A 13,857-nucleotide genomic window follows, 5' to 3' on the forward strand; every position below is an offset into this window, starting at 1 on the left:
TTTCTCATCAATTTTACCTGATGATTCTTGCATACTGGCAGCTTGTGATGAAAAAGAGAGTAATACACATTTTTAAACTTCAGTTCATTATTTTCTTGGCAGGCATCAGTTCCAGACTTTTCACTGGAAGATGGCAATTGCTCCTGTAAGGCAGGACCAGGTGGACGATGCAAGCATGTTGCTGCTTTAGTGCAGTACATAAACAAAGAAGAAAATGCATCACGTACAAGTGGACCAAGAGAATGGGGGAAGCCTTCAGTACGGTCACTGGGGACGTATAAAAAGGGAGCTTGCTTGGATGGTTTTCTTGGGAAGACGGTTGAAGACATTGAACCAATGGCACCAGCAATACCGCCGCCTCAAGATGCAACTGCTGTAGCCGCATTACTTGATGAACTGTGGGACCATAACTGCTCACTCGTTACAGCCATCAAGCATGAGCTATCTGTGAACATCGTTAAAGAACCAGTGGAAGAAACAATTGTGTATGGGCCACCAGTGGTGCAAGGCAACTTGCGAAAGTCTGGTCTCTACCGCTGCCTGGCAACCAATGAAAACAACGACGAAGATATGAGTTACTACATGGCCAACATAGTAGAAACTGAAAGAAAAACACGAGGGTCAGAAAGAGACTTCCTGCAATGGAAAAAAATGCGGGCATGCCGTATTTCAGCCAGCAGTCGGCCGCACAACATACTGAAATCAAGAAAGGAGCGCCATGTACTGGCTGAGGAGTTCTTGTCCGAACGGTCATTTTGGTCATCAGCTACAGCGTATGGGAATGCCCTTGAAGAAGAAGCCATAGAGTCATTTTCGAGGCAAGTAGAAGCAGAACTCCACAAGTGTGGGCTTGTGATTACGCTGGAGCAGCCTTGGCTGTGCTGCACACCAGATGCTAATGTTGTACAAGGCCCTACTGCATCGCTTCTTGAAGTGAAGTGTCCCTACCCGTGCAGAGACAAACCTATTGTAGATTTTGAAAACACCATATCTGGTGTTCCATACCTGGTTTTCCAAGATGGCAAGTTGGAGCTTAAGCGTACACACATGTATTACACGCAAGTTCAAGTTTCAATGTATGTCCTCGGTTTAGAAGCGTGTTTCTTCTATGTGTACTCGAAACAGCAGCACATTACAGTCAAGGTACCAATTGACAACGCCTTCATTGCTCAGGCTGTTCCGCAGCTTGAGAACTTCTATTTGAAGTATTTTTTACCGGCACTAACTTCGCCTTTTCGCTGATGACTGCGTAATTTACCGTAACATTACTACAGACAGTGACCGCCAATCTCTACAATCTGACCTGAACGCAGTAAGCTCTTGGTGCTCATCATGGTTAATGGCAATAAACGTTTCTAAAACTAAACTAATATCTTTCACTCGCCGTACAGCTCGCATTCCAACCACTTATATTCTAAATGACAATACTGTGGAACTAACATCAACATACAAGTACCTTGGGGTGCACCTTCAGTTTGACCTAACATGGCATCACCATATCGACCTCACCCTAGCATCTGCTAACCGCTCACTTGGTTTTCTTAAACGTAACCTCAGATACGCCCCTATACACGCTAAAAAGCTTGCTTATATAACTCTAATACGCCCTAAAATCGAATATGCTGCGGCCATTTGGGACCCTATTCAAGCCTACGTTATCACTAACATTGGATCCTTGCAAAACCGTGCTGTTCGTTTCATATTTTCAGACTACTCACCCTTCACAAGCCTTTCAGCATTAAAAAAACGTGCCGAACTGGAAGATTTGTCATATCGCCGTAAACTTGCTCGCTTAACCCTTTTCCATAAGCTTTATCACCACCCATCCCTTCGCCGTGATTTGTTTCAGTCACCTGATGCTCTCTTTCCACGCCGTGATCATTCTTTCAAAGTTAAACGCGTAAACTGTCATTCATCGTCTTATGCCAATTCATTTATTCCCCGTACTATCACTGAATGGAATAGTTTGCCATCAGTCATCGCCACAGAAACTGACAATAAAAAATTCCAAGAGCTTCTTCGCTGTGACGGAAATGTGTAAATGTTTGCTGTTTTTGTTAGTGTTCAATTTTTCTTTGTGTGATGCCTTATGTTTTAATTAGCGTTTTTACTTATGATTGTACCCCCCCCCCCTATGTAATACCCTCTTCTGGAGGGCCTTTAGGGGTAACTTGAATAAATAAATAAATAAAATATACCACAGCCACTGTATTTACAGTCTAGAGCACTGAACATGCAAGTGCGCTTTCCTACAACTGGATAACTGGCACCACAAATCACTGCCAATGAGCTCATAAGATAGAACAAAAAAGGGTGAGGTGTTTTCATTCAATTACTTGAATGTATGGGGCAGAAAAAGTGGGCTTTTCGTAAAAGCAGTTTGACAAACTCAGTTGCCCTTCAGCTCTCATTGTGCACATACTGCAGAAAAAGTATTTGTACACATAAACTCAGTGTGAAACGCAGAGAACCAAAGAAATGCTTCAAGATGTTCTGAATGCATATCACAGCCTGAAGCGGTGAGTGCTTAAGCAACTCCGAGTAACAAAGCAATCGCACTTCAAGCTGAAACAAAGGAGTGCTCGATGAATTTAAATCCCTACTCTGCATAGCATCACACGAGAGTGATGTCTAGTTTTTGACCACCTGAGAGAAGTTTGGCAACCATGGCAGCTGCATGCACTCTCTCTGCCTGCCCATTAGTTCACAAGTATCCAATATATGTGGCACATTTGTGTTCTAGCTCGAACTGGACGACCCTGGACATATTGTCAGCCTGACTGTGCAATCCACCTGCACAAAACATGCCAAAGTATCTCTTGTATTTAAAATTAAAATCTGTAAATGTTACAAAAAAGTCACGCTATAAGTTCAGTCGGGGAATTAAAAGATAGCAATGATTGTTAGTTGCCATGGTCACTCGGAAAGTAAATGAAAGCAGGATTCACAACAGGGTAAACCAAAACCTGAATTTTTAAAATATACATATTGCATTTTGACAAGAAATCTGCTTATTTACAAATTTGGTTTGTGATTTATGGGGGTTTAACGTCCCAAATCGACTTCGGCTATGAGAGACGCTGTAGTGAAGGGCTCCGGAAATTTCGATCACCTGAGGTTCTTTAACGTGCACTGACATCGCACAGCACACGGGCCTCTAGAATTTCACCCCCATCGAAATTCGACCACCGTGGCAGGGATCGAACCCGCGTCTTTTGAGCCAGCAGCCGGGCGCCATAACCACTGAGCCACCGTGGAGGCTGTTACCAAAAATGTAGCTATGGCTGCACTCCAGAGATCTTGCTGAGACATACATACTCGCATTGCAAGGCTTACCTACTTTTAATGGTATTTTTTTAAATGCCTATATCAGTTATGCAACCTAAGTATAAATGGAAGTTGAGTGCTCATTGTGCTCTCACACAGTCAGGTTTCTAGATTTGTGTAGTAATAGGATCACTGAGCAGCCTAAGTTTTTCGTGTCTCAATCAGATCACTGTTGCCAACAGCCAAACAAGACCCAAGTTTCTTGATGTTTTTCAATAGATGTTTCAAAATTTTGACAAAGAAATGTATCCTGCAATGCGTACCTTTTACTAAACACATCCTGGGTGCAACAATTTTGATAGAGATACATGAAGATCCTAAAAAAATAACTACTGATTTCCTGCAGTAAAAAAAGGTTTTGAGCATTCATGGTAATAACCAGCCCTCAAAAGAATATACTTGCACTGTAACTTCATCTCAGTCTATTTTGTACATGGTGAACATGACAGCTTGCACATTACCACATTACTCTTTAGCTTTAATGATTGGTCTGTGTAAGTTTGTAAGCACACCGCACATATCAATTATTTTTGAGACGTGAGGAAGCAAATCAGCAGACAACTTTTCTGACAATATCCTGAAAAGTTTCATACGTTGAATACATCTTTCAACGTGTATTCTTGCACTTGCCACTTTGTATGAGGTAAAAACTTCCTCACGAGTAAAAGGCTGGTTTGGTCGTGCAAAAGTAGACATCTGAAATAGCACGCCTCGTTCCACAAGTGCACTTCTGATTTGAGGAAAGCCCTTGTCAGCAAGCACAAGATCTCCTGGGATAAGCAAGTGCAAAATACCAGAATCAGTTGTTATGAATGAATCGGTGGCGCGGCCACCATAAGGCCTTGATAAGAAGCTGATAATTCCGCTAGGTGTTATTCCTACAAGAAATTTGACAGTGTATGTGCCTTTATAATTAGAAAACATCAGCATTTTCTCATGTACAGTGTTTGGTGCTGAGCAGAAAACCTCAGTGCAATCTATATGACTCGACATTTTGCATACTCAGGCTTGAAACATTCAGGCATCATGAGCTCAATGGTTGATCGTGAGGGCCAGTAGATAAGACAGCGCATTTTGGCATGTAAAAGATTCAAAATCAGAAAAAAATGTCGTGAACAAGTTGTCCTATGCATACCAAAAAAGACCGCTAAAGCCGAATAAAAAAGGTTGAGCTTTATCTTCATGAGAAAGAGGAGGAGTTTGTTTGATGCATTTACAATTTCCTCTTCCCCACTGACATTAAGCGCCTCCACAACAATGCTCTGCAATTTTGAAAATACTGGCAGTGACACACCAGCAATGGATTTTAAAATGTCTGAGGCCTTTTCACTGGAGCAGGCAGATACACTTGGGTAGCCTCGAAAGCTACAGGTGGATTTCCAGCTGTCGATGTTCATTGGGTCACACGCGCTGTCCCTGACGCCATAGGAAGTGCCCCATGCGGCATCCTTTGTTTCCTTCTTGCTAGGAAAGGTAGCCTGGAAGAAAATACGCACACAATCATTTGAAGCCGTGCTTATTAGAGGGTAACAAAGCTATTTTATGTGCACATCTGCATTAAATATTGCTTGGAGATTATTGCAGTGAACAATGACAAAACTGAAAATGTGCTTAAGATAAATACTAACACATAGTTTATTTCACAAACTGAAGTATTTTATCTATCATACACGCTAGCTGCTATCTCAAAGTTGTACCTACACAGCCCAACACCCAGTCCACATTTCAAAAAATTGGGGCGCTGCAGAAAGGTATCAACAAGAAAATATATGTAATTTTAGGTACAAGTCTATTCAGGTGCAATAAAATTATAGCAAATATGCATACTAGTTCCCATCCTACCTGTGTCTCAGCATTGCAATCTTGCATGCAGCAAAGGAACAGACTCTGCATATCTGGCTCCAAGGTCCAAGTACAGGGGTCTGTTTGTGTTTCTGCCTGCAGTCATTGAAAGGCACAGTCACTTCTTTTTTGTTCAAAATTTCCTCCCCACAATACACAATGCAGTCATGCAGTGAATCGTAGTGCTTTGTTAGCACCAGTATAAACTGCAATCTTTTAAAGAAAAAATATGAATGACATATATGCAAATGACCTGAAAGAGTGCTGTAATGATTATTGAAGACTTCTGGTGTGTTATGTTCACTGACACAATGTTTTAAAAATGTCTTGGGCAACATTTCTAGATAACAACACAACTGAAAGCACAAAATGTCAGCATGATATGTGCAAACTGATACAAAGAAAGAAACCAATGACTAGAACATCGTCATGTCCATAGACACAAGCATATTAAGGACAAGGAAACTGGGAGAAAGCATTAAATCTAGCTTGCCAGAAATTCCAAAGCTTTGTTTGTTGTTCAAGTCAACACAGAAATTTGTGAAATCAGCTTAGTAACTTTGATATTGTGAAAGCTTTTCAGGATGGGTATGTGAAGAGACATACACTTATGAGTCCATTTGTGGAATCGTAGCCTTCTTCATCAGTAGCCACTTCCTGCACACAGCTTGATGTGGGTTCTTTGCTCTGTTCACGTGACCGCAACCTGGATTAAGACAACTCATTGAGGATTGTTACACTGCGAATCAATATTAATTGAGAAAAGTCATTACCTAGATAGAACAAGCAACAAAAATTGCTCCACAGTTAATGAATCTTTGGATACTATTGCTGTATTTGGTCTAGCACTAGTTGAATCAGTTTCATACTAGCTGCATAGTTAAAGCTATGACACAATGCGTAGTTATAATCCTACCACCACAACTGCTAGCCACTAGGACCTACAGTATGTAAAACAATCATAAAATTTCCAGTATCGCCTGCCCTGTTCGGTTCTCTCTGTCACCGTTCATTCCAAGTTCCGTTGCATTCACATTTAATAATGCCAGCCACAGAGCACACAATTTGATTAAAATTTTTTCGCTAGTTCATCTTACCTTTCATATCTGTAAGCAGAAGGTGTCTTGGTGCGTCTGTATTCATTTGGAAATAGGGTGGGCAGATATGCTGGACTCCGAGGGTCGTTGGATTTCTCACCATTTACAAAATGGTTGCTGCAGATCCTGCTGTGTTTGGTCGGCTCCCACAGGCTCCTGTCTTTTCTAATAAAATTATGACAGAAGCACACATAAACACAGCCATTACAGCAAAAGGGAATAAATTGTTTGGTTTATGGCTACATGGGCAATGAGGGTCACCGTAGCGGAAGACTTCAGATTAATTTAGCACCTGGAGTTCAAAACAGTTTGCTGTTGGGCTAGCTGGTACTTTGACATCATATCAATCTAATTTAACAGCACCGGACAGCGTGTTCGTCTTTTCTTTTGTCCTGTCCTTTGCGCTAAATTAAGCGATTATGATGTTACCTAAGGGTCTTTAACTTGCGCTGACATCGTACAGCCAACGGGCATTTTTTTTTATTTCGCCTGCATCGAAATGCCGCCTCCGGCGGCGGGGTCCAACCCATGTCCTTGGGATCAACAGCCGAATCCACAGGGCTACCGCGGCGGGAGAGACCTGATAATGCAATGTGCTGTCCTGCCTCTAGACACAATGAACTACAAAAAAATGGACACAAAATCACTGCAAGCATGCGGTCATCGCGTCACAAACGAAGCTCAGACCACATCCATACAAAATGAGCAGAGGTCTTGCACGCGGTAGCAATCTGAAGTTTCAATGCGCGAACACACAGGCCCAAAACATCAACATGCGGAAAATGAAGATCAAGCTTCTAGCGATAGCGAAACTATCTCCATGACGCCGAGACACAGTCATGCAGGGGACAACATACGTAGCATGCACATATCCTAATCGAAATAAAGCACATTATCACGGAGCAGACAATACCCACAACGAGTGCATTAAAATTATCGCCATTAAAAAAGCAAACATTTCAACACGAAAACACAGAGGCGCGAAAAATATCAACATGCGAAACTTTCGAGTGATAGCGGAACTATCTCGACAGTGACACCAAAATGCACTCATGCCGGGGCAAATTACACACGTATACCGTCAACAATTGAGCGCATAATCACGGTGCAGGCAATACCCGTAATGAGTTCTTTCAAAATACCACCACCAAAGCAACAGCGCCCTGCACATGCCCTAGCTGCGATGCGCAGTCAAGACAATTGCTTACCAATGTGAACTTGAGTTGCAGCAGCATGACGATTTATGATGAGACGAGGACTATCCCAAACACTTCCTAGCATCATTAAAAAAAGAGGCGTGAATAAAAAATTTGACGTTTTAAAGTAAATGGAATCAGTACCTCACCTCTGCCGTCGAACAGCGGCGATCCATTGCTGTCGTCGCTCCCGCTCATAGGGCCGCGCTGGGAACGAGTAGAATCGCGTCTCCGGCGTATTTTTATATGTGTTAGAGCAACCAACCACACAACAGTTGTTATTGGACATCCCTTCGGGCTCCTATCGCAATGAAGATGCACGGACAAACCTTATTTCATCGAAGAAACGACCGAGAAAGATAAAGCCACGTCGCAACAACACAGAAGCGACCGGCAAACGGCGCGCTTCACTCCCGGAAGTTGGGAGCAAAGCCGCCACCTGTGGCGCGGCCGTCGCTTTGCACGCCGCCTATACGCCTTATAAAGACATAGCTTCACAAAAGAATTCATAAAAAATTAGTCTGCCAAATGTTTGTCCAAGTACCATAATTATTTTTCGGTCCCGGTGAAGAAAGCAAAGGCGAATTGTCTCGACCCAGTTTACGCCTGCACACACAAAAAAAGATAGAGGAGCGAAGCAGTGGAGGTATCACACCGGTCAAATGATACTCGAAATGGACCTTTTAAAGGGTGCAACAAATATGTGGAAACAATACGCAGCCACTTTAAATGACATGCTGCGTAGAGCAGTTGAATGAGTGATTTCCCGCTCTGAAAGTGCCATATTCCGTTCATCGAAGTTCTAATTTCTCGTTTTCATCTCCATGTATAACTTGACACTATCGCCCTTCATTTGGCGCTGGTTCCTGAAGTCCACGGCACGTGGCTGCGCGGGTTGGCTGCAATTCACCTGCAGTGCACGGCCACATGACGAATGAGACATCCCCGAGAGATTTCACATCAAGCGTAACTAATTTACTACGGTTTACGGACACTAAGGTAAGGCATAAATTCTCCTGAGGGCAAATAAACAAATGAGATTTAATTAAAAGCGCCAACTTCAAATGCCAGTCGTAGCAATGGCCGTAGGGATTGCTAACGGCATTGCTACAGGCAGGAGACTGGTAGAAGCTGCGAGGGTTGGCTGCAATTCACCTGCAGTGCACGGCCACGTGACGAATGAGACATCCGCGAGAGATTTCACATCAAGCGTAACTAATTTAACTACGGTTTACGGACACTAAGGAAAGGCATAAATTCTCCTGAGGGCAAATAAACAAATGAGATTTAATTACAAGCGCCAACTTCAAATGCCAGTCGTAGCAATGGCCGTAGGGATTGCTAACGGCATTGCTACAGGGAGGAGACTGGTAGAAGCTGCGAGGGTTGGCTGCAATTCACCTGCAGTGCACGGCCACGTGACGAATGAGACATCCGCGAGAGATTTCACATCAAGCGTAACTAATTTAACTACGGTTTACGGACACTAAGGAAAGGCATAAATTCTCCTGAGGGCAAATAAACAAATGAGATTTAATTACAAGCGCCAACTTCAAATGCCAGTCGTAGCAATGGCCGTAGGGATTGCTAACGGCATTGCTACAGGGAGGAGACTGGTAGAAGCTGCGAGGGTTGGCTGCAATTCACCTGCAGTGCACGGCCACTTGATGAATGAAACATCCCCGAGAGATTTCACATCAAGCGTAACTAATTTAACTACGGTTTACGGGCACTAAGGTAAGGCATAAATTCTCCTGAGGGCAAATAAACAAATGAGATTTAATTACAAGCGCCAACTTCAAATGCCAGTCGTAGCAATGGCCGTAGGGATTGCTAACGGCATTGCTACAGGAAGGAGACTGGTAGAAGCTGCGAGGGTTGGCTGCAATTCACCTGCAGTGCACGGCCACGTGACGAATGAGACATCCGCGAGAGATTTCACATCAAGCGTAACTAATTTAACTACGGTTTACGGACACTAAGGAAAGGCATAAATTCTCCTGAGGGCAAATAAACAAATGAGATTTAATCAAAAGCGCCAACTTCAAATGCCAGTCGTAGCAATGGCCGTAGGGATTGCTAACGGCATTGCTACAGGGAGGAGACTGGTAGAAGCTGCGAGGGTTGGCTGCAATTCACCTGCAGTGCACGGCCACGTGACGAATGAGACATCCGCGAGAGATTTCACATCAAGCGTAACTAATTTAACTACGGTTTAAAGACACTAAGGTAAGGCATAAATTCTCCTGAGGGCAAATAAACAAATGAGATTTAATTACAAGCGCCAACTTCAAATGCCAGTCGTAGCAATGGCCGTAGGGATTGCTAACGGCATTGCTACAGGGAGGAGACTGGTAGAAGCTGCGAGGGTTGGCTGCAATTCACCTGCAGTGCACGGCCACGTGACGAATGAGACATCCGCGAGAGATTTCACATCAAGCGTAACTAATTTAACTACGGTTTACGGACACTAAGGAAAGGCATAAATTCTCCTGAGGGCAAATAAACAAATGAGATTTAATTACAAGCGCCAACTTCAAATGCCAGTCGTAGCAATGGCCGTAGGGATTGCTAACGGCATTGCTACAGGGAGGAGACTGGTAGAAGCTGCGAGGGTTGGCTGCAATTCACCTGCAGTGCACGGCCACTTGATGAATGAAACATCCCCGAGAGATTTCACATCAAGCGTAACTAATTTAACTACGGTTTACGGGCACTAAGGTAAGGCATAAATTCTCCTGAGGGCAAATAAACAAATGAGATTTAATTACAAGCGCCAACTTCAAATGCCAGTCGTAGCAATGGCCGTAGGGATTGCTAACGGCATTGCTACAGGAAGGAGACTGGTAGAAGCTGCGAGGGTTGGCTGCAATTCACCTGCAGTACACGGCCACGTGACGAATGAGACATCCGCGAGAGATTTCACATCAAGCGTAACTAATTTAACTACGGTTTACGGACACTAAGGAAAGGCATAAATTCTCCTGAGGGCAAATAAACAAATGAGATTTAATCAAAAGCGCCAACTTCAAATGCCAGTCGTAGCAATGGCCGTAGGGATTGCTAACGGCATTGCTACAGGGAGGAGACTGGTAGAAGCTGCGAGGGTTGGCTGCAATTCACCTGCAGTGCACGGCCACGTGACGAATGAGACATCCGCGAGAGATTTCACATCAAGCGTAACTAATTTAACTACGGTTTAAAGACACTAAGGTAAGGCATAAATTCTCCTGAGGGCAAATAAACAAATGAGATTTAATTACAAGCGCGAACTTCAAATGCCAGTCGTAGCAATGGCCGTAGGGATTGCTAACGGCATTGCTACAGGGAGGAGACTGGTAGAAGCTGCGAGGGTTGGCTGCAATTCACCTGCAGTGCACGGCCACGTGACGAATGAGACATCCGCGAGAGATTTCACATCAAGCGTAACTAATTTAACTACGGTTTACGGACACTAAGGTAAGGCATAAATTCTCCTGAGGGCAAATAAACAAATGAGATTTAATTACAAGCGCCAACTTCAAATGCCAGTCGTAGCAATGGCCGTAGGGATTGCTAACGGCATTGCTACAGGGAGGAGACTGGTAGAAGCTGCGAGGGTTGGCTGCAATTCACCTGCAGTGCACGGCCACGTGACGAATGAGACATCCGCGAGAGATTTCACATCAAGCGTAACTAATTTAACTACGGTTTACGGACACTAAGGTAAGGCATAAATTCTCCTGAGGGCAAATAAACAAATGAGATTTAATTAAAAGCGCCAACTTCAAATGCCAGTCGTAGCAATGGCCGTAGGGATTGCTAACGGCATTGCTACAGGGAGGAGACTGGTAGAAGCTGCGAGGGTTGGCTGCAATTCACCTGCAGTGCACGGCCACGTGACGAATGAGACATCCGCGAGAGATTTCACATCAAGCGTAACTAATTTAACTACGGTTTACGGACACTAAGGAAAGGCATAAAATCTCCTGAGGGCAAATAAACAAATGAGATTTAATTAAAAGCGCCAACTTCAAATGCCAGTCGTAGCAATGGCCGTAGGGATTGCTAACGGCATTGCTACAGGGAGGAGACTGGTAGAAGCTGCGAGGGTTGGCTGCAATTCACCTGCAGTGCACGGCCACGTGACGAATGAGACATCCGCGAGAGATTTCACATCAAGCGTAACTAATTTAACTACGGTTTAAGGACACTAAGGTAAGGCATAAATTCTCCTGAGGGCAAATAAACAAATGAGATTTATTTACAAGCGCCAACTTCAAATGCCAGTCGTAGCAATGGCCGTAGGGATTGCTAACGGCATTGCTACAGGGAGGAGACTGGTAGAAGCTGCGAGGGTTGGCTGCAATTCACCTGCAGTGCACGGCCACGTGACGAATGAGACATCCGCGAGAGATTTCACATCAAGCGTAACTAATTTAACTACGGTTTACGGACACTAAGGTAAGGCATAAATTCTCCTGAGGGCAAATAAACAAATGAGATTTAATTACAAGCGCCAACTTCAAATGCCAGTCGTAGCAATGGCCGTAGGGATTGCTAACGGCATTGCTACAGGGAGGAGACTGGTAGAAGCTGCGAGGGTTGGCTGCAATTCACCTGCAGTGCACGGCCACGTGACGAATGAGACATCCGCGAGAGATTTCACATCAAGCGTAACTAATTTAACTACGGTTTACGGACACTAAGGTAAGGCATAAATTCTCCTGAGGGCAAATAAACAAATAAGATTTAATTAAAAGCGCCAACTTCAAATGCCAGTCGTAGCAATGGCCGTAGGGATTGCTAACGGCATTGCTACAGGGAGGAGACTGGTAGAAGCTGCGAGGGTTGGCTGCAATTCACCTGCACTGCACGGCCACGTGACGAATGAGACATCCGCGAGAGATTTCACATCAAGCGTAACTAATTTAACTACGCTTTACGGACACTAAGGTAAGGCATAAATTCTCCTGAGGGCAAATAAACAAACGAGATTTAATTAAAAGCGCCAACTTCAAATGCCAGTCGTAGCAATGGCCGTAGGGATTGCTAACGGCATTGCTACAGGGAGGAGACTGGTAGAAGCTGCGAGGGTTGGCTGCAATTCACCTGCAGTGCACGGCCACGTGACGAATGAGACATCCGCGAGGGATTTCACATCAAGCGTAACTAATTTAACTACGCTTTACGGACACCAAGGTAAGGCATAAATTCTCCTGAGGGCAAATAAACAAATGAGATTTAATTAAAAGCGCCAACTTCAAATGCCAGTCGTAGCAATGGCCGTAGGGATTGCTAACGGCATTGCTACAGGGAGGAGACTGGTAGAAGCTGCGAGGGTTGGCTGCAATTCACCTGCAGTGCACGGCCACGTGACGAATGAGACATCCGCGAGAGATTTCACATCAAGCGTAACTAATTTAACTACGCTTTACGGACACTAAGGTAAGGCATAAATTCTCCTGAGGGCAAATAAACAAATGAGATTTAATTAAAAGCGCCAACTTCAAATGCCAGTCGTAGCAATGGCCGTAGGGATTGCTAACGGCATTGCTACAGGGAGGAGACTGGTAGAAGCTGCGAGGGTTGGCTGCAATTCACCTGCAGTGCACGGCTACGTGACGAATGAGACATCCGCGAGAGATTTCACATCAAGCGTAACTAATTTAACTACGGTTTACGGACACTAAGGTAAGGCATAAATTCTCCTGAGGGCAAATAAACAAATGAGATTTAATTACAAGCGCCAACTTCAAATGCCAGTCGTAGCAATGGCCGTAGGGATTGCTAACGGCATTGCTACAGGGAGGAGACTGGTAGAAGCTGCGAGGGTTGGCTGCAATTCACCTGCAGTGCACGGCCACGTGACGAATGAGACATCCGCGAGAGATTTCACATCAAGCGTAACTAATTTAACTACGGTTTACGGACATTAAGGTAAGGCATAAATTCTCCTGAGGGCAAATAAACAAATGAGATTCAATTAAAAGCGCCAACTTCAAATGCCAGTCGTAGCAATGGCCGTAGGGATTGCTAACGGCATTGCTACAGGGAGGAGACTGGTAGAAGCTGCGAGGGTTGGCTGCAATTCACCTGCAGTGCACGGCCACGTGACGAATGAGACCTCCGCGAGAGATTTCACATCAAGCGTAACTAATTTAACTACGGTTTACGGACACTAAGGTAAGGCATAAATTCTCCTGAGGGCAAATAAACAAATGAGATTTAATTAAAAGCGCCAACTTCAAATGCCAGTCGTAGCAATGGCCGTAGGGATTGCTAACGGCATTGCTACAGGGAGGAGACTGGTAGAAGCTGCGAGGGTTGGCTGCAATTCACCTGCAGTGCACGGCCACGTGACGAATGAGACATCCGCGAGAGATTTCACATCAAGCGTAACTAATTTAACTACG

General features: G+C 44.3%; 1 long non-coding RNA gene across 1 annotated transcript; it reads right to left on the reverse strand.

The window, feature by feature from the left end:
* Positions 1-4,717: 4,717 nt before the first annotated feature.
* On the reverse strand, positions 4,718-6,333 carry LOC144103851 (uncharacterized). The gene is made up of 3 exons (XR_013308334.1): positions 6,267-6,333; positions 5,776-5,875; positions 4,718-4,805 (listed from the first exon to the last, which is right to left on the reverse strand). It is a non-coding gene; the product is annotated as an uncharacterized LOC144103851 (long non-coding RNA).
* Positions 6,334-13,857: the final 7,524 nt, after the last annotated feature.

This window comes from Amblyomma americanum, chromosome 9 (genome assembly GCF_052857255.1).
Source record: "Amblyomma americanum isolate KBUSLIRL-KWMA chromosome 9, ASM5285725v1, whole genome shotgun sequence".
Taxonomy (NCBI): Eukaryota; Metazoa; Arthropoda; class Arachnida; order Ixodida; family Ixodidae; genus Amblyomma; species Amblyomma americanum.